This window comes from Hylobates moloch, unplaced genomic scaffold (assembly GCF_009828535.3).
Source record: "Hylobates moloch isolate HMO894 unplaced genomic scaffold, HMol_V3 SCAFFOLD_21, whole genome shotgun sequence".
Lineage (NCBI taxonomy): Eukaryota > Metazoa > Chordata > Mammalia > Primates > Hylobatidae > Hylobates > Hylobates moloch.
Genome location: NW_026652296.1, coordinates 31,594,372 through 31,613,111, shown reverse-complemented (window position 1 = coordinate 31,613,111; position 18,740 = coordinate 31,594,372). Strand labels below are relative to the sequence as shown.

At 49.4% G+C, this 18,740-nt stretch overlaps 1 protein-coding gene across 2 annotated transcripts in view; it reads right to left on the bottom strand.

Annotated features, from left to right (window-relative positions):
- Positions 1-3,557: 3,557 nt before the first annotated feature.
- STK35 (serine/threonine kinase 35) overlaps positions 3,558-18,740 on the bottom strand; it is a 42,100-nt gene continuing 26,917 nt past the window's right edge. For both annotated transcript variants that reach the window (XM_032142368.2, XM_058432978.1), the window contains exon 4: positions 3,558-3,695. The gene's annotated coding sequence lies outside the window, so the exon portion shown is untranslated. The remainder of the gene's footprint in view (positions 3,696-18,740) is intronic.

The window sequence follows — 18,740 nt, the reverse complement described above, 5'->3', positions numbered from 1 at the left end:
AACCCAGACATCCATCCTATTAAAAGATGTCTTCTAAGAAGGTAAACAGCTAACAGCATAAAAAGAAAATTCCCACAATGCCAGCTCTTTTCCTTCTCTTAGAAAAAGATTCAAGCAAAAATAATCATCTTATTGCTCCAAACACTGGTTTTCTAGGCTAAGAGACAACTGATATGTTAAGGAGCTGAGATCTTGGAGGAAGGGAATGTGGAGGTGGGGAATGTGCAGGGCGAGGAGGCCGTAAGGAAGGCAGGGAGTGGTCCTAGCACCACAGGGTCGGGAGCAGAGGGAGCGGAGGGCGTTTGCCCCTGCCCCGGGCATCTCTGCCCTCATTCGCTCTGGGGCCCCCCTGGCAGTGCCACTAAGGAGGCCAGGCCCTGTCCCGAGTCAAATCTCCACCCAGTGTTGGGTATTTCTCCTCTGGCTGTAAACAGGGTGTTTCTTAAGTAAACATTTAATATACTCCCTCAGAAAGGCAGCCACAGGGGCAAACTATGTCCAGGTGGGAGGAAAAAAATTCCCATTCTCCTGACCCAATGCCTCTGGGATGAGACAAGGCTAAGGCCTGCAACCTTAGTCCCCAGCGCCCAGAGAGGGTTCAGACAGGGCCAGTCTTGAATGAACAGACTGAGGCATCCTCCTGGCTAGAGGTAAGAGGCAGAGAGTGTGCACCTGTCCAAAGCACAGGTTTTCTGTCCTGGGCTATAGCTGCGAGTGAGTGCCCTGGTGGTGGTGGGGAGATGTGGACCTGGCTACAGCCCTCAGGAAGAGGGTGTGGGGGGTGAGAGAGTGATCCCTCCCCCGTGGCTCTCTGGGAATGAGAAAGACAGTGAAAGAGCAAGTGACAGAGGACACAGATAAGGAGAAAGAAGCCATGCACTTCCAGCTGAGCCAGGAGGCCTGGCCAGGGGAGGACAGTGGAATAAGGCACTACGATCTGTCCTGCTGATTCTTCTGATGGGAAAACCGAGTTCAGATCCCTAACAGCCGAGGTCAAGAGTCCCCCTCCAAAGGGCTAGTCTTGCCACAGAGCCGAGGAGAACGAATGACTGCCGTTTTAAGGTTTGAATACTACTAGAACTGGGGCAGGTCCTACAAACTTGGTGGTGTTGAGATGATGCACCAGAGAGCTGCTGGCAGCCTGAGACCCAGTGAAGACGCAGGAGTGGGGACGTGACAGTGAGTGGAAGCCAATCCACAAGGGGACAGTGGAGAGTGGCACTGAGACTACAGGTGGTACCCGGGGCTGAGCCACGGCCAGTTCTCTCACCATGGTGGAGCCCGCTGAGTGCCTGAGGTGGGCAGGTGTTTGAGAAAGCAGGGGAGGGATAAGAAGCAGGGGCAGGCACTTGGGGCTAAAACGGTGGCCTGCATTTATGCTACGGAAAGAGGTCGTGCCACTAAGCAAGAACTGGAAGATGAGGGGGCATGGAGGCTGGCGACCCCTACCAGGCTGCCCACCTGTCACCTACAGGGGTGCTGTTTCTTGCTGCTCTGATAGCAAGAAAAATAACAAAGGGGGAGCACGATGGCTCCAAGAACTTTTTAGTTAGAGCTACGGGACCTGGGGAGGGAAGAAGAAGAAAATAAGGGGCTCATTAGGCTGGAGCCTCACTAGGGATGTTACAGTGTGGGCTGCAGCCAGGGAGAGGGGGGTGCTGGGTTTGGGGACTGTTTTTTCCCATTTGCTCATGTACAGAGAGACAGCTGCCCCCAAGAGAAGGCAGGGTGGTGAGCGGAAAAGGAACCGTGTACTTCAATTAGGGGATGCTGCTATTCCCACCCTCTCGGATACAACTCAGTGCACTCAGGAGGCTGCCTGAGAAGTCAGAGACAGGAGAGACAGGCAGTCACAATGGGTTTTGGCCTAGGAAGGGAAGGGCCTGGTTATCACCTGTGGGATCCTGCTAACAGCAGCCAACCTTCCGCTCACAAGGAAGAAAGTCTGGTGTTGAGGGGGGTGAGAGAAGGCTGAAAGAATGTGAGCAAACATATTGCTGAGCCTGGCCTGATGCACTGTTCTCTCCCAAATTCTCAGGGCCAAAGGATTGCTTCTTAGTGGGTAAAAGCCCCTGCCTTGGTCACATAGAAACGGAAATGCCCTCCAACCATCTCCCCTATCAATCCTATGCTGGTTTAGGTGAAACAAAAAACAAAAATGAACACAAAAGGATTCCCTTCTCCCTCCCCAGTGGCCCTATACTATTTGGCCATAATGGGGTGAAAAGCCTTCAGAGTGGCCAGGCGTGTCCAGACAGAGGGACAACACAAGAGCATTGCCCCTTCTTGCAGGGGGAGAACAGATGGGCTCAGAGCAGCAGCCCAGGGGGAGGGAAGCGAGAGTGTCGCTGGAGAGTGCAAGGATGGCTGCAGCAGACAGGCATGGGTGGCGGGGCTGAAGTGTCATGGCTGGGGAAGCCTGAAGGTGGCGAGCCCGCAAATGGGCCCCTAATGCTGCAGGGGCTCTACCCAGTTCCACAACACCTCCCTGCTCTGGGCAGGTCCGCTGTTTTCCCACTGGATACGTCTATACTGAGGGCAGGCACCTAACAGTAAGTCTCCAGGGGTGAGGGAAATGGCGCTTGACAGTGTGTGTCACTGCATATGACACCACGGACCCCGGCACACACGGCACGCCCTTCACTGTGAGAACACGACAACGGCAGCCAGTTCAGGACACGCTGTTATCATGGCAAAGTCACAACCAGATCTTAGGGCCTCAGGCCGTCTCTGTGACACCTGGACACTATGGGACACATCTGGGAAGATGACAATCCAGGAGGCAGTTAGGTGAGAAGTGCTGACCTCACGGCAGTGACAGATGCCTGCTGAAGACCCAGCTGTGATCCACACAAGAGTTTGGCACAACAGTTTTTCCCAACAGAAAGGCAGGGATGGCTGCTCCACCGCCAGCAAGTGCGAGATGGTCGCCCTCCACCCTTACCTCCTAGTTCCCTGCAACACAGGGCGGAAGAGGAATGGATTCGCACCACTGTAAGTCCTGGTGTGGCCTGGGGCTCCCAATAGCTTAAACAGAACAAAGCCTGGAGTTGAGACCTTCTTAGTTCTCTTGGCCAAACCCTGGCCTTCCTCTTCCAGGCGGTTCTTCGCCTCTGATCATCTCTGAGGCCCAAGGGCTAGCCAGGGCCAGCCCACCAAGGAGTCCAGGAGTTCCTGCATCTGGTAGGGAGGCGTGGCCCAGAGGCCTCCTTGTGTCCTCATGCCCCATTCCAGAAGAAACCCCCAGATTCCCTATGGGGAGGCAGGCCTTCTCTAGGGAAGTGAGGTGTCGTAAGTAGAACTGAGAGAAGTATAAAGAAGGAAGACAGAGGGAAAGTGAAGGACAAAACCAAAAATAGCTCCCTAACCCCTTATAAAAATTAAAAGTGAAATTTATACATATGCCTTGCCCATATTGAATTTCTTTTAAGAAATTGGTGCCTGTCCACAGCATTGTGTCCTGCTCTTCTGAAGTCTCAACGGTTTAAATTAAAAAAAAAAAGGGAAGATGAAAAAAAAAAAAAAGAAAAGGAAAAAAATAAAGCAAAACTAAAAAGAAGCGGGGAAACCCAAACAAAAGCTTCACATTGCCGGATCCAGCTGTCGGGAGATCGCCAACCGGCCAGGCCACCACCTGTACCCTCTGCCGTCCTCTGGAGGAGACGTGGTGAGACTGTGGGTCCCGAGGAATCGACCTGGAAGACAGAAGGCAGATAAGGGGGGACATTGGTCAGCAGGCCTGGGCACCAGCCCTCAACCCAGAGGAACACTGAAGCTGTGTGTGCTGGTGGCTGTGGGGCACAGCTCTAAATAGATGGGGTAATAGATGGGGTAAATCTAGCTTCACAACCTCCCTGGTCTAGACACACATGCTTATTTTTCAGATAGGCAAACTGAGGCTCAGGTTAAGTAACTTACCCAAGGTCACACTGACTAAGGGGCAGACGCTAGCTGGGAACCCAAGCTTGCTGGCTCTAGCTGTCAAACCAATCGTGAATCCTGGCTTCCCCATACTATTAGGAGCAAGACACCACAGGGCCCACCCTGGAGAGTCTGTCCCCACAGACCTTGCCAGCATTGCTTCCACCCATGCTTTCTTCCTCACTCTCTGTGACTAATTGTGCTGTTTGTTATAAACGCCACAGCAACCCTCTCTAGGTTCAGTAATCCTGTTTTACAGAAGAGAAGAGTGAAGCTCAGGCCTCTGAGAATCCGAACCAGGCTACCCGCTAAGGTCTTAACAAGGGCCAGAATCCCACACCCAGGGGCAGGGGTGGACTGGGCCTGCACTGTCTGCTGCAGTGCACTGTGGGGGTTAAGAAAGAGGGCTCTGGAGCCAGAACGGGTGACTGAGTAAACAGGAGCTGCCACTCGACTGTGGGGGAATTTAAGTCCTCTGTTCCCTGGTCTCATCACCTGTACCTGCATCACAGGCTATTATGAAGATTAAATGAACGTAAAACCAAGAAGAGTGCCTGATCCTATCAGTATTGGCTATTATTTGGAAACTGCCTTAGTGCCAGGCCTCAGGAATAAGACAAGAAGCCTGCCCTTCAGTGGCTTATTCTACTGGAGGCCTAGAATACAAGGGCCCACAGAGATTAGTCTTGGGCAGCCCCCGCTCTGAGCTATCGGATCAGTGCTAAGTATAGCACTGTCCTGGGCAGGGCGGGCCATCTAGGGCAACAGTGCTCCAGCCTCGTTACACATGGAATCATCTAGGAGGTTTTTTGAGACAGGGTCTTGCTCTGTCACCCAGGCTGGACTACAGTGCCTTGATCACAGCTCACTGCAGCCTTGAACTCCTGTGATCAAGTGATCCTCCCACCTCAGCCTCCCGAGTAGCTGTGACTACAGGGCACATGCCACCACGCCAGGCTAATTTTTGTATTTTTAGTAGAGACGAGGTTTTGTCATGTTGTCCAGGCTGGTCTTGAACTCCTGGGCTCAAGTGATCCACCTACCTTGGCCCACCTAGGAGTTTTTAAAGTGCCTGAATGACCAAGGCAGACAAGTCTTTCACTGTGCGTGCAATCCCCCAGTGGCTTCCTTTGTCAGGCAGAGCCAGCACCGTGGCTGCCATGACTTGCCACCTGCGCAGGCTGACACCACCAGCTCATTGTCCTCAGCTCCTGGGAAGGGACCTGGCTAGTCCTCCCAAGAAGCAGCAGGATAGGACAATATTGGATAATTTACTGCCTGCTGGCCTCAGTTTCTCCCTCTGAACACTGGGGACTCTTGGTTGAGGTCTGAGTGGAATGACTCAGGTTCCTGGCCCACAGCAGGGACGAACATACTCAATGAGTCCACCCCTTCCTAGCCAACTGTCCCCAACCAGAGACTATAAACCTGTTAAATCTGAACAGGCCGTGGTTCTCAGCCATGCAACCATTAAAAGTGTTTCTGGCTGGTGAGGGTGCCCTGCACACTGCTGGAAGAGGGGATCAAGCTTCTGGAAGGTAGTATGGCACTGTTTTTAGGGCTTCAAAGGTGTTTAGATTGGTGGCTCCCTGAAATTCCACTCCTGAAAGCCAAGCTTAACAGTAAACCTAAATATGAAAAGAACTTTATGGATAAAGAAGTTCACTGAAATATTTAAATTACAAGACAGTAACTCACAAGTCCAAAAATAAGGATAAAGTAAGCAAATGATCCTTCAATGCATTGATATACTACAGAGGAAATGAGATCACTGCATGACATTTGAAGATTATGACAAAAGCACTTCCCTGGGGTAGGTGGAAAAGAGTAGGTTACAAAGTTGTGTAGCGCACAGCATGACCATAACTATGTAAAAACACAACCCTCAGTGTAGGAAAATCTGACAAGAAATACACCAACATGTTGTGCTTGTTGTGAATGATTTTCCTCTTCCCTCACTTCTGATTTTTAGTATTGAACACACACCAATGTCACATTTTACTTTTTAATAGGAAAAATAGGGTACTTTAACGAACAAGAAAAGCTGGCAGCTCCAATAGAAAGGTCCAGATGTGGGGTCTTGTCTGGACTCTTCCATGCCCAGTGGACAAAGGAGAGCTTCCACACTGCCAAATGGGAGGTTAGACTATGTGACTCCCTGCTCTACTGCCCAGGGAGCGGGTGACCAAGAAAGTGGGTGTGGCTGATCTGGAAAGAAAATACAGGATTTCTCGGGCCCAGTCTTTCACTCTGCTGCTTCTGTTCCTTGGTCTGTTAATTCCCCTCAAAAAAAATCCACTTGTGGGTCTTGTATCCCAGTTTTTGACTTGGAAAAAGAAAATCATCATAAACATATTCCCTGATGATTCAGCAGCCATCTCAGACTCTAGCTCTATTTAGCATGCCTATTGCTTTCTCTCCGTGCCTTCCGTAGACACAGATCAACCTGAAGATGGGGGAAGAGGGTATTTAGGGTAGGCTCTCACCATCTGAGACATTAAGACCTTGTGAAATACGACGAGAAATTATACAGCCACATGTGATGTGCTAAAATAATCTTTGGGACCAGTTATGATTTTCCAGCATTCCTTTCCTCCCTCCCTGTGGACAATCTCCTGAAAGGGATGCCCATCAGCAGGAAGGTAGCACGTGGCAGCTGAAAAGCAGTGTTGGCAAGGAGGCAGGTTCAGAAACTAGAGGTTCCTTTTTACATAATAAACTAGCAGAACACAGTATGACTACAGAAGGTCAGACCAACAGCACAGCACTCTGCAAGAACTCCTGAGACACCAGCTTGTAATGACCGCTGTAATCACTGGGTCCCATGCCAGGAAGTGAAGCTGACATTTTCCAAAGGCTCCTCCCTGCTCCCTCTAGCTCTGGCACTGGCTCTGGCCCTCCTGTTGGAAGCCTCAGAACAGCCTACAGGTCTGAGTCTGGTTCTCTCTTGTGGGTACATAGAAGGAAAATATGAGGGCTCTCTATTGGGGAGAGGATCTTGGCTTGGGGTTCTTTTCCAGTCTGCCATCACAGAAAGAGCACTTTTCCCAGGGAGCTAACAGCACAGTAAACTCACCGAAGGTAGTGGAGGTGCTTTCTGTAGCTACGAACAGGAATGGCTCAGACCACATGGTTCTGAGTTTAAGCAGCAGACCCTCCCAGGTACTTGTGGGCACAATAAAGGTGTAGGTACTTGTGGGCACAATAAAGGGTGTAGGTCTCAGCCCCAGTGGGCCCTTGGGGAGGCTTTAGGCTTGTGGTGCTTCATCCTAGCAGATGCCACATCTCAGCTTCCTGACCGCTCAGGTTGTGCCTGACTGCCTGGCTACCAGCTTCTACCGGGGCTCTTCTCATCTCTCTTTGTGGAACCCCTACCTCTGACCAGAGCCCGCTCCTTGAGGGCAAAAATCACACCTGCTAAGCATAATGAAAAGTGGTGATGTGATACACCTGCAACTGACATCTGTAGTGCCCTTCCATGATTACTGTGAGGAGGGATTTGGCCAGTTTTCACAAGAAAATGGGCCCAGAGAAATGGAGCAACTTGCCCCACACCAGAATTGCTGAGCAGTAGAACCAGCACTTAATCCAAAGTTTTCCAGCTTCACTACCTAAAGTCTCTGCACTATGACAGTCTTCAGTCAGTGCTTCTAAAGCCGGCTCAGCAATGGTTCCAGTAGCTTGCACCTGAGATGATCTTGGGGGTGGAAGGTGTCAGTGATCTGGGAAAATGTGCCATGAATCCTTACCTTTCTCATTTTAGCTCTTGGGCCAAGTTCTCTCAGTGCATCCCACCTTCTTATTTCTCTGTAACTGGCATAACAGCAATCACTTATTGAGCAGTCTGTATGTGCAAGTTCTAACTGTGTTATAGGGAACAACCTCGTAAAGCAACACTGCTTTCCAATCACTGTTAAAGGATCGAGTGTTTTACATCCATCGCCTCATTTCACCCCAGCAACCCTAAGAGGTAGGGGTTATTGTGCCCCTAGTCCTAGAGATGAGAAAACTGAAGCTCAGAGAGAACAGCCTCATAGCCAGTAAGTGGTAGAGAAAAGGGTTTAACTCAGGGCAGTCTCACTCCAAATCCCCTGCTTTTGGCATGTAACGATGCAAGATCCCTTCCTAGAGAAGACAAGAAGAGTCTTAAGTGGAATTTAAAACCCATCTAATCCCTTCATTTATAAATAGACTCACTCAGAAAAAAGGCTCATGGAAGGCTTACGTGCCTGTGCACAGGTCTAGTGTTCGGGGGACAAAGGGGGACATGGTGCCAACCAGGCAGTGAACAGTCTTCCAGCAAGCTCCTCTGCCAGTCAGGCAGGTGTCTGGTCTGTTTAAGGAGACTGAGAAACTGAACTACTTTCATGAAGGCCATTAGCAGCTTGGAGAACAGAAGCCTGGGAGATCTGAGGGGAACATGCACAGGAGGATGGGGCTGGAGACAAGGATGGCACATGTTCACCTCCTTCCCCTACTCCTCAGCCTGCAGGCACAGAATACCTTGGTGATTATCCCTTACTCTAAAAGGATGGCCTTCCTACTTTATTAGTGTCAAAATGTCATTACCTTTTGCTTTCTTTTCTAAGACACAGGGTCTCACTCTGTCACCCAGGCTGGAGTACAGTGGCACAACCACAGCTCACTGCAGCATTAAATTCCTGGGCTCAAGCAACCCTCCTGCCTCAGCCTCCTGAGCAGCTAGGATTATAGGCACATGCCACTACACCTGGCTAGATTTAATTTTTATTTTTGTAGAGACGGGGTCTCATTATGTGGCCCAGGCTGGTCTCAAACTCCTGGCTTCGTTCATGCAATCCTCCTGCCTTGGTCTCCCAAAGTGCTGGGATTATTATAGGCATGAGCTACCGTGCCTGGCCTAAAACGTCATTTCTTTGATGAAATGATGATGAAAGCAAGTAGGAATGGTTTTAAAAATTGCTTCCCTCCTGGACCTGCCTCCCCAGTTTTTAAAATTGCACTGTCTTAGGAAATGTGGAAGTCTGGTAACCACAAGGTTTATCGTCACTCCAGTGCTCTCTCAGGGAAGAGCACAGGCTCTATGGCAGACAGTCCTGGTTCAAATACAAGCTCTGCCATTTACTAGCTATTTCTATGATCTGAGTCTCCTTCTCCTAAACTAGAAAATGGGCATGGACCTCTTTCCTCTTCAGGGGCCTGCTGTGAAGAGTGAAGAATTCTTCAAGTAAATTGCCTGTCATGGCACCTGACACAGGGTGGGGCATTCAGTAAGATCGATCTTGCTGTTATTCATGTTAATGGTCATTTTGGTTCTTAGGGTATCATAGACTGGGACTCCAAACCCAAAGCCCAGTTTTCTCTTTCTATCCTGCCTCTCAGATCTAGTTAATAGAAAAGAAAGTCATCCCATTGGCATAGTCATAGACTAAGGCACAGTATAAACTCAAAGTGGGTATTATTGGGTGGCTAGCCAAGAATTCACTCCTACCTAAATTCACCCGCAGTCCTGTGTAGTGACATTATCACCGTAGCTAATGATACCTATGACATGCTAGCTGCCGTGCAAACTTAATATGCAATACCTCATTTGTCCAAAAGACCATGTAAGAATTATCCTCATTTTACAGATGAGCAAACTGAGGCTCAGGTTATTAATTTTCAGCACATCGTGCTGTGGAGCAAGCAGGCCTCACAAGGGCACAGAGGGAAAGTCATCTGTCGGGGTCACAGACGGCAGTCCTCTCCTTCCTCTAAGTGGGGTTAGTCATTCTTCACTTGTTTAATACACCAAAGCATCTGGCTTTTCACATTCAGACATCAACATGCCAGCCCTGGGGGTTCGGTGGCCCCAGCACGAATGTCTCCTCCAATCACTCAGCGGCACCGAGGCCAGGGAGTCACGCTTCCTGATGCATCATTCCTCTAAGGCTGCGCTCCCAACTGCGGTGCTTAAAAGTAGGGCAAAAACAGGGATGACTGTGCTGTGAACGTGCCTGTTGTCAGGGTCGAAAGAATGGGAGTACTGACAAATGGGATAACACTGTTTTCACTCTTCGGGTATACAGAAGGGGCAAGATGTTAGGAAAAAGAGGAGCAAGAGGGCAGAGATTATACAACACATACAACAAGAGCTTCGAAGTGCTCCATGACAACCCAGAAGACCACAGGTCCACGCCGTATGACATCTGAGCCCTGACCAGGAGACCAAACCAAGGCAGCTCACCCACAGGCAGATATCCAGGGGCAGGCCCCAAATGCAGAGGAGCGTGGCTCGGAGGTGGTGTTCTCTCAAGGCATGGGCTTTGGAGTAGGAAGATCCAAAATTTACATCCCAGCTGACCTTCCTTCACCAAGTCAGGGTCCCCCAAGCCTCAGTTTGCTCAGCCTAAAATGAGGAAATGCCTACTTTGCTGGGTACAAAGACCAGTGATAGTATACATAGCAGGCAGAGTGAGGTGCACAGGAGGTACCTTAATAAGCTACGACAGTGGCTGCAAATCACATCCAAAAAAACACAAAACCAAACCCACAAAACCTCACTGCAGTCACTTGCCGGGGCAAAAATTCCAGACAAGATGCCTTGGCCTCAAGTTGATCTTCTCTTGAGGTGACAGCCTCCCTCCTGCTTTGGGTCTTCAGCTCCTGTTGGTCTGGCTACCCCAACTCCCACCCCCATCTGTCACTCAGATCACACTCACCCTTCGGGTTCCCATTCACACACCTTCCCCAGGAAACACTCCCAGAGGGCCCAGTCTCTATGGGAACTCTTCTGTCCCCCTGCCCAGTGAAAAGGCATGGATGACCTCAGATCCCACTAGCCTTGTTGTGTGCTCCAACCTTACCATCTTAGACCCTAAGCTTCCTGCAGGACAGAGAGAGTCTGCTGCTTCTCTTAAGCCTTTCAGGTGACCAAGCAGCAGTGTTGGGTTTTTAGGAAGAGCTCAAATACCAGGTGATTGCTAGAAACTGGGAATTAGTACACAGCAATAAAACTTCACAGAATCATTCATTCCACATGATGGGGTTTTAACATAAACACACGATTATAAAAAAAATCTCTGCCTTTGGTTGAGTTCCTGCGTCACTGCCAAGTGCTCTGCACACATTCCCACAGAAAATCCCGGCAAGGCAGGTGTGGACAGTGATGCTGAGAGCTGGGCCACTTCTCCAAACTCCAGCAGCTGGTAAGGGACAGAGCTAGGACTGTGTCCAAGTCGGAAGCCCATGCTATTTTTCTACCATGCTACAGGGTGCTGCTCCCCTCTCTCACACCTTCAGAGCTGGGTAAGAGAAATGAGGCATGCAGGGATTACAGATTTTCCTGACATTATATAGCCTATCAGTTACACAACCAGGGGGCTCCTGTCTCGATTTCAGCTCTCTCCACTACTATTCCCCTTACTTCTCAACAGGAGGCCTTCTTTCAAGGGGAAGACGACGGCCAACTTCGGCAAATACATTTGTTTTACGTGGAGGGGTTCCTTGAAATCCAAGTGTGGCTATTTGGAGAAGGCCCGGCCTCAGAATGTGTCCCGAGTCTAAGTTAGGTATGGTAAGAGGTTAGTGAGAAGAGTAGACTTATGACTGGAACACTGTGGTTTAGTCTGAAGGTATGGACTTCTCAAGATGTCTTTTTATTTTCTGAGATAGGGCTTTGCTCTGTCAGGCTGGAGTGCAAAGGCATGATCCTGGCTCACTGCAGCCTTGACTTCCCTGGCTTAAGTGATCCTTCCACCTCAGTTTTCTGAGTAGGGACCACAGGTGCATGCCACCGTGCCCAGCTAATTAGTCTTATTAGTCTTGCTGTCGCCCAAGCTGGAGTGCAGTGGTGCAATCTCAGCTCACTGCAACTTCCACCTCCTAGGTTCAAGTGATTCTCCTGAGTAGCTGGGACTACAGGTGTGCACCACCACGCCTGGCTAATCTTTGTATTTTTAGTAGAGACAGGGTTTTGCCATGTTGGCCAAGCTGGTCTTGAACTCCTGGGGTCAAGTGATCCTCTTGCCTTGGCCTCCCAAAGTGCTGGGATTACAGGTGTGAGCCACACCACCCTGCCCAAGGTCTTAAAATGCACAAAGCCTTTCTAGACCCAACCATTTGTAAAATGGCAAATACATCCTACAAGTCTCTTTAGCTAACAAGTGGTCCAGGAGGTGGAGTCCTGGCTGAAGTGCTGCCAGGTATGGTGGGGCTGGTGGAGGACTCCTATATGCCACATTCGTAACACATGGATTGTTGAAAGAGGTGGCTGGGGCAGCCCTACAAGGAACTGAGCACCAGCCTGTGCTCAGCAGGAGTCCACCCTTTACCTAGCCACCCCCTGCCGCCATCTTCCACATTCTGTTCACCCACTTAAGTGTATCCAGAGGAAGCCAGTCCCACGGATTCTCTGAAAGGCAGACTGTCGCCCAGGCTGTAACAGCACAGATGCAATCATAGGAATGTGCTCCCAGGAGGCAACCTACTGAGAGGCACTGAAGTGAAACACAGGAAGATGAAGGATCTTGCCTGGTGCTAAGAGTAAAGGTGGCAAACCTGGTTCCAGGCCCCTCTAGCTCTCTCCCTACTCCCCTCTGGAGACTTCATTTCTTCACCTGCCAAGTGAAGGACCTGGGGCCAGCACAAGGGTTCTTAACCTGGACTCCTTCTAACCCCAAGGATGCACAGGCTCTGCAAAGCCCCTGAGGGCTGGGAAGTTTAATGTACATCCCAGGCATTTTTTTTTCTTTTTTTTCTGACACAGAGTCTCACTCTGTTGCCCAGGCTGGAGTGCAATGACACAATCTCAGCTCACTGCAACCTCCACCTCCTGGGTTCAAGCGATTCTCCTGCCTCAGCCTCCCGAGTAGCTGGGATTACAGGCGAGTGCCATGACGCCCGGCTAATTTTTGTATTTTTAGTAGAGATGGGGTTTCACCATGTTGGCGAGGCTGGTCTTGAACTCCTCACCTCAGGTGATTCACCAGCCTCGGCCTCCCAAAGTGCTGTGATTACAGGCCTGAGCCACCACACCTGGCCCCAGGCATTTTTTTAATGGTAGGATAACACACCATTCAGATTCTGAGAAAGGAACATGGCACAAAGAATAACGAGAAGAGGCCCTTTGTAGGCCCCTTATTTATTAAGGCAAAAACCAACTGGACAGAGGCACATGAGTGCTCTAAACAGGGCACCCCCAGCACAGGTGAGACGTACAACTTGTGTGGCTGGGGCTGAGGGAAATCACGCCAAAGAGTGTTTGGAGGGAGGCAGACTTCAGCTCAATGCACCAGAGCCCTTTCTAACAGGGCAACAGTGAGGCCCTCCTCCTCCTTGAAAGTTTCTAACAGAACCTGAGACCCGCCCCACCTTTTTTTTTTTTGGAGACGGAGTCTTGCTCTGTTGCCCAGGCTGGAGTGCAGTGGCACCATCTCAGCTCACTACAACCTCCGCCTCCCAGGTTCAAGCAATTCTCCTGCTTCAGCCTCCCTAATAGCTAGGATTACAGGCGTGCACCACCATGCCCAGCCTGCGACTCCCCTTTAAAGTGGATGAATGTTATCAGGAGGAGACAGGCTCTATGCTGCGTCCCTGAAGCTCAATCCACGCCCCACTTATACAAGGAAGACACAAACTATTGCAGCAACAAGTGGCAGGCCCATGTAAGGCCCAGTAAGTCAGCAGGGTATGACTTACTGAGGGAAAGGGTCTGAGAAAAGCTTAAAGCCGAGACAGCATGCTGCTGCAAAGAGATGTCAGCTGTATCTCAAGTGTGCCAGAAAGTCAGGGCAGTGGAGCAAGCAGTTACTGTGAAAGCTCCTAGACATGAAGACTTGCTTAATATTGTTTTAAACAATTTGATTCCTTGGAGTATACTGCCAAAAGTGCTAGTATTAAAAAGTTTGCCAAATGCACACAGAGAAACAGTAGGCAAGACTGCAGATTCTGAGATTTAGAGGTCTCTGTGGTGACCAGCAGGCAGGGCTGCACACTGAGTCATCTTGTCTGTGTCTGAGAACCCAGACTCACTTAAACCTCGTCTTTCTGGCCTTGGGAGGTCAAGAGGCAATGGGGCACTGGGATGGTAGTTCCTCTAAGCACTTTAGTTAGTACACAGGCACTAGGTGAAACCCAACACCAACTAAGGGGAACTATTTGTCTCTAGAAACAACCCGGGTAATTGGCAGTTAGCTGTGTGGATACCCTAATTCCCTTCCTCAGCTTATTAAGTGTGGGGCTGAAAATAAAAGCTGCCAACTGCCTCAATTGGTCCCCAGAGACAGATTCAGCTGTGGCTGCTGTGATTAGCAAAGAAAGAGCCCAAGGGAAAGGCTGAGGTCCTCAGGGCCCTTGCCAGGAGGAAGATGCTGAGGTGCCATTACTAGCTAAAGGGGAACGGTCACTCTTCCATATGGGGACAGAATAATTTGTGGTTATAAAAAGAAAGAAGCCAACAAGGTCGTGCCTACAGAGAGGTCCATATGGACTTTTGGTTACAACAACCAGTTAAAGCCCACTAAGCCAAGGGGAACTCACTGGAGGCACTTGCTAAGGGGTTTGGAGATCTCTTTGGGGGAAAGAATGCTATCACAAATTGTTAGTGAGAAGCAAAGTGAAAATGTATGATTAGCCTATGAGGATGTGGCAAAAACAAACAAAATAGCAGGATGGGGGCAATACACAGAGCCACCATTGACTCAACTCTAATCAGGAGCTAGGAACTGTGCCGGACACAGCCTACAGTGAGGAACACTTACTGCACTGACCAGACAAGGAAATGGGGGCCCAGGGAAGGTAGATCACTTGCCCAAAGCTGCCCAGCTAGTTAAGTAGGAGAGCTGCCGTTTAAACCTAGATTGACCAGTCCAACAGGTTCAACAGCAAGTCTCTTGATGTCTTGACACCAACATAGAAGCAAAGGTTTCTCATCTTCCTATTTAGATGCTACCCTTTCCACCTTCCCATGTGCTCTGGAAGGTGCCTGTGCAGTCTCACACTTTCTGGAGACATGTACTGCCGGTGTGGCATCTCATCTTCCCCTCCTGGGGGACTGACAGTTCTCCCCTCATTGTTACTGACTCACCTGCCTAAAATATAGCCTTGCTCACCACCACCCACTCACCCTCGTCTTTTTTGGCAGGATGAAGTTCATTCTCCTCAGGCTGGCATTCAAGGCTCTTGGCAACTTAGCCCTATTTAGCTTTCTACTCTAGCCTCTGTGTGAACCCACCCAGGGATAGGCACTCTCCACAAATTCCAGTGTTCTGTCTTTGGACGTGCTATGGCCCCTGCTTCAAATATCCTAATCTGTTCTTCTTTCTTCAAGGTCCATCTTAAGTCACGTGTCCTCTACTTTGCCATCACTTCCTTCTTCGGCAAAAGCCAGCTCCCTTCTCTGAGCTCCTGGCGGCCCTGAGACAGTGCGGTGCATATGGACTTGCTCACATGACCGCTCTTTGGTAGCTCAATGGAGCGCATGAGCACTGGAGCTCTGGCCCTTGAGCTGGCATGAGCTAGCCACGTGGCCAGTGCTAAATCACTTCCTTTCTCTGGAGTGGGAGTTGGGGGGACAACAATACTCAGGATGCAGGTGAGGATTTCACAATATTTAAAAAAGAGTGGGGAGTACTGACGCCAAGACTGCACAGGCCTAGGCTAATGTGTGGGTTTTTGTTTTTAAGCAAAAAAATTTAAAAAGTAAAAAAAAATACTTTTTTAAAATAGAAAAAAGTGTACAGAATAAGGATATGAAGAAAGAAGGGCCAGGCACGGTGGCTCAGGCTTGTAAGCCCAGCACTTTAGGAGGCTGAGGCAGGAGGAGAGCTTGAGCCCAGAAGGTCGAGGCTGCAGTAAGCCAAGATCGTGCCACTGTACTCCAGCCTGGGTGACAGAGCACGACCCTGTCTCATGTTTGTGTTTTACGCTAAATGTTAATGAATCAAGTTTTTAAGTTTAGAAAGCAAAAAAGTTATAGTAAGCTAAGGTTAATTTATTTTTAAAGAAAGAAATTCTACAATAGTGTACAGTAACGTCCTAGGCCTTCACACTGACTCATTACTCACTCACTGACTCACCCAGAGCAACTTCTAGTCCTGCAAGCTCTATTCATAGTAAGTGCCCTATACAGGTATACCATTTTTAATCTTAAAAAAAAAAAAAAAAAAAAAATTAATATAATTTTGTAGAGATAGGGGTCTCTCTCTGTGGCCCAGGCTGGTCTCAAACTCCTGGGCTCAGGTGATCTTCCTGTCTCGGCCTCCCAAAGTGTTGGGAATATAGGCATAGGCCAGCAAGCCCAGCTATTTTTTATCTTTTATGCCACATTTTCACTGTACCTTTTCTATGTTTACATGTTTAGATAAACAAACACCACTGTGTTACAACTGCCTATAGTATTCAGTACCACAACATGCTGTACAGGTTTGCAGTCTAGGAGCAATAGGCTCTATCTACCATATAGCCTAGGTGTGTAGGAGGCTATACCATCTAGGACTGTGTAAGAACACTCCATGATGTGTGCACAAAGACAAAATCGCTTCACAATGGATTTCTCAGAATATATCCCCATCATTAAGTGACGCATGAGTATATAGTGAATGCAAGATGATCAGCAAGCTCCTAATTCTCAGCAACCATTTGCTGAATTTGTATAAAGACCTAGGTCCCCAGGGGGTTCCAGGGAAGGGGGTCTGGTGAGCAGGCAGATGACCCAACCTCTACCCACTCCCTATATTGTCATTCAAACCACGGTGTGACGGAATGGCCAAAGGAGTGACTCCGAAGCCCCTTCCCCACTGGCTGACCGTCCAGATAAGGTTGGAGGGCCACCCCTCAGCTCCTGGTGCTTGCACTTAGAAACCTGAAGATCACTGAAACCAGGGACTACAGACCTTCTTCCCCCACCTCCCTCCCCTGTATGCCTTTCCCTAACCCAAAATAGAAAGTATTTCCCAATTTACAAATTAAAGTAGTTCTCAAAATCAATTTTACAGCCAGCAATCATGACTCTGATGTTATATAACTAGTAAAAATAAATAAATAAAGAGAGAGCGAGATGCCCATACTGGAGAGCTGCCCCGTGACAGGATCACCAGGCTGCCCATGTGACAAGACCCTGCACAGGTTTTCAGCTCTAAAAAACAACAAAACGCCATGTTCTTGAGACACAATTATAGCAGAGTACAGATGCAAATAAGGACAGAAGAGCAACACATCATAACCTAATGAGAAGCTGATTACCAAGAAAAGAACAAAACGCAGCAAGACTCAGCCATGAATGCAGCCCCGAGTCCAAGGGACCATTCTGTGCCTGTGAAGGTGCTCTTTGTTCAGCAGCAAAACTGAGATCCAACAATCCTCTAAAAAAAACCCAGATAAACAGGTGCCACTTACCACAAACACCCACGCAGGAGAGAGAGTACAGTCTCATGTCCGCCCGTCCAAGACACATTTATGTATCTCCCTACTCCCCTAAACCCTCTCCTGCTGCAGCATTCACTCTTACATGGCTCTGTCCCCACCACCCAGTCACTCAAGCCACAGATAATGGAGTCAGCTCTGAGCCACTCCTTCCTACCTTCCGAATTCAGTCCATCTGAGAGCCCTTTTGAATCTCCAAAATGTACCTTGAATTCACTCCCACTTCACCATCTCCCCTAACCTGGACAGCTACAGCCTCCTACCTGGGCTCCCTGCTTCCATACCTGCCTCTCCAGTTCTACTGGCCACAGAGCAGCCAGTGACCTCCTCCTGGCCTCCCACGCCTTGACCACTGCACTCCAGCCAGCTCCCTCCTCCTCTGCTTGGCAGAGGCCTCATCCTTCAGGTCTCGGCTTCAATGCCACCTCCTCAGAGAGCGTTTCTCTGACCGCCTTGGGCAGGTCCTCACTTCCTGCTATTTTCTTCATTTACACACAACAACTGAAACTGTACCTATGGTACTCTTGTATGACATGTCTCTCAAACTCAGTGCCTCAAGGGTGAGGACCATGTCTGCTTTTTTCACCCATGTGTTATTAATAGAGGCACCCACCACAGTGCCTGACACACAGTTGATCAAAAAATTAATGGGCCCCCTCGGGCACACGTTTTCCTTTTTATTGGTGGGGGAGGGGGAAGCACACGAGCCTGCACACATTCTGAGATGCTAATTCTCGCTCTGCCACCAGCATGCCTGAGAACTGGCATGAAAGGGCAGCAGGACCCAACACCTGTGTGGTACCTGCTGCATGCCTGACAGGCCTATGCCAGCTTTTCATTCACGTTCTGTGTAATCCCCACGGCAATCCCTCCAGGTGTTAGCAACCCCCCTTTACGGAGGCGGACTCGGAGGCTCAGAGAGATGCCCAGGGTTTACATGGACTGAGGATGGGAATTCTCATCTCCATGGCCCAAACCTGGCTCACAGCGGGTGCTCAATACATGTCTGTGGAACAGAAAAATGAAGTTTGCTAGTCACGATTTAAAGTCATGTTTAAGATTCCACTTAGAGGCCTGGTGCAGTGGCTCAAACCTGTAATCACAGCACTTTGGGAGGCCGAGGCGAGTGGATCACGAGGTCAGGAGATTGAGACCATCCTGGCCAACATGGTGAAACCCTGTCTCTAATAAAAATATGAGAATTAGCTGGGCGTGGTGGCATGCACCTATAATCCCAGCTACTCGGGAGGCTGAGGCAGGAGAATCCTGTGAAGCCAGTGAGCCGAGATTGTGTCACTGCACTCCAGCCTGGCAACAGAGCGAGACCCTGCCTCAAAAAACAAAAACAAAAACAAAAACCCTACAAAGATTCTACTTAGAGACCTAAGTTCCACCTATGCCTCGGAGGGACTTCCCTGTTTCCTATGCCCTGTTGCTTC